This window comes from Lissotriton vulgaris, chromosome 9 (genome assembly GCF_964263255.1).
Source record: "Lissotriton vulgaris chromosome 9, aLisVul1.2, whole genome shotgun sequence".
NCBI lineage: Eukaryota > Metazoa > Chordata > Amphibia > Caudata > Salamandridae > Lissotriton > Lissotriton vulgaris.
The window spans coordinates 924652772-924655558 of record NC_141697.1 but is presented as its reverse complement, the minus strand read 5'-3'; positions in this window follow the sequence as shown (position 1 = coordinate 924655558).

The window sequence follows — 2787 nt, the reverse complement described above, 5'->3', positions numbered from 1 at the left end:
TCCACCCTTGGATTCCACAGGACTCTTGCACAGTCGTTGCCAGCGGCATCATTACTGAAGTCCTCCATTGTAGTCTACAGCGGTTTGAGACATTACCTCAGATCTATGCACCCGGCTTCCCTGGTGTAGGTATCCTAGTTCCTGGGTTATCCATGGTTAGGGTGATTCTCCAACCTTCTCTTTCCTCAGGAGGTGCAGAGGAAGGCTTTTTAAAAGATTGCCTGCCTTGAGGAGGTGTAGAATAAGGCTCAGAGCTTGCCTTTTTTGACTTACTGTCCCTAGATGAATGTCCCTTTCTCTTCTTTCTAGTTTTGTGAGGAGATTTAGAAGGACTGCGCCCATGAGACCTATGAGCGGTCTTTTTGAGGGCTTTCTTTGGACGCTTGCTGGAAGAATGAGAATGAGGTGATCTTCCCCTCTTATGAGACCTCTTAGACGATAAAGACAACGCCTCATCACTGTCATCACTCGAAAGCAATTCCTTCCTAGCTTTTCGTTATTGAAGCTAGATTAGAAGGCGTTCCTCATGATCCCTCAAAGTCTCGTTTGAAAAGGGAAGACATACCCTACACTCCTTTGCCTTACGGTTGGGATGCAGGCAATGGATGCGTTCAGTGTGAGGATCCTGAAATTGGCCTAGGCCTGGTTTCGGTTTTGTATTGGCTTTGCTATGCCATGTTGATACACTGGGGACTCCCATCTTGGCACCAAGGAATGATTCAAGCACGTGAATCTATGCAAGTTCCAATACTGGAGTAACATTTGTAATCTAAACAATGACCCATCCAAAAGAGCTCCACATTCTCTGGGCTATCTCTGTGATGCTATCCAAGGATCTCGCTACATTCCTCTTTTTCCTGGACTGTAACTCTGAGGCCCAGGTGGTCTGGACGATCAGAGCGCCCCATCTGAATGTGACCCTGCTGGCCTCCTCCCTGCCACCCACTCGACTCACCTTGATGGACATGTGCATGTACACAGTGGTTGGAGTGAATGGAATCTATGCGTACCCACTTGCCCCATGCTTTTTCTAAGTATACAACAGAAGTTCCCAAACTTTGTTAAAAAACAATAATCCCTGAACAGTTATTGTGGCCATTGAAGTGCCTCTGCATAAAAGTGAAGGAATGGCAGGTTTGGGGTGGAGAGGAGTTTTCCTGTACTGTGAAGCTCAGAGAGGTACACAGAGCTAGGGATAAAACAGGCATTCTCACCAGGGTGCCTGCTACCTGAAAGAATGTAAATATATGCAATTGGTTAATCACCCAATGAAAAGGCTGCTTGGAGACCAGTTTAGGCTCTAATTGATGGAGTAACCTGAGGCTTCATGAGGACAATGAGTTATTCTTTTTGATACTTAGGGCCCCATTAGGATGGCGGGCAGAGAGTCACCGCCGGCCCGGCAGGGGCAATCCGCCCGCTATCCCTGCAGAAAGACTCCCCCGCCATATTACAATGGCTGGGGTGTCCATGGCGGACGAAAAGACCGTCCGCCGCTTTTTCGCCCGACATGTCGACCGGGCGGAAAAGGGTTCAATATGGTGGTGGTGTCTGAAAGACACTGCCAGCCATATTACAATGTGGCCTTGCACATGCCTTTCCATGGCGGCATGCCGCCACGGAAAGGCATGCAGAGTCTGCTTGGGGGGGCTGTTGCAGGCCCCCATGGACTCTGGGGGTGTACATGGGGGTACATATGGTACCCCCCTGCCTTTCAATGAACACCTAGCAGGCACCGCGCGGTGCCTGTCACGTTGTGCATCGATAAGCACAAAATGCATTTTTAGCATTGCTTCGCAGTGTTAAAAATGCGGGATGTGCCCACCAGTGATGCGGGCGCATCCTAATGGAATGGGCGGGACCGCCACTTGCATTGCGGGCGGTCCCATTTCCCACTGGTATTGCGGGCAGACAAAGTCCGCCTGCGATACTAATGTGCCCCTATATGTCAAGGTGTTATAAGCTAAGTTTGAGTATTTGTACTTTTAATAGACAAATGTTTGCACTAGATATAGTTAACCTATTACTAAAATTCACACATTGAAAGCACTTGCTTTATGCTAAAACGCCAAGTAATTTTGCAGCAATCTACCTTATACTGTGTATAATACAATTTTAAAATAATAACTTGTATACTCACAGTGCTTTCTGCTTTAGGTTGGGACCATGTAGCACTATAGATGCATATCGCTTTAGGTGCAAGCTGAAGGGTGATTGCCCTTATTTTACTATTCGTTTCTGCCCATCACCCGAAGTCGCACTCGCATAGCAGTGCGTGCGTTTCCTCTTCTGTTTGTGGCCAGGCCCAGGGCATTTTGCATATGTCCCCATATACGCTGAAAGCGGGGTACAGTTGAGCCTCGTCTGTCGAGATTGAAGAACATTGGAGGCTGGAGCACCTCAAATGGGCAGGAGGACTCTTCTCCGTCTGGAACTTCATGTAAGTGTTTAATTTGTGTGTATGCATTTACAGTAAAATCGCGCGCTCGCCTTTGAGACATTAGAAGACAAGGTTAGTCATGCAGCACATTAATCAAGTTACGCTACGTTGTACAAGATTATTGCACTTTTGATAACGTACTGATGTCTTCAGGTTCAGTAATGGCAGCTGCTGCGTGGCCTAGCAGGTCACGTTATCATTCAATCACCCAGTTCTCTGTACCGAGGTATTCCAGCCTCCTAATCGGCCTGATGGGAATCTGGTTACTTTAAAGACAAGAGACAGCATGAAGATGAGCAGAGCTGTAGTTACTACAAATAGCATCATGGGACGGCATGTGTTTACAT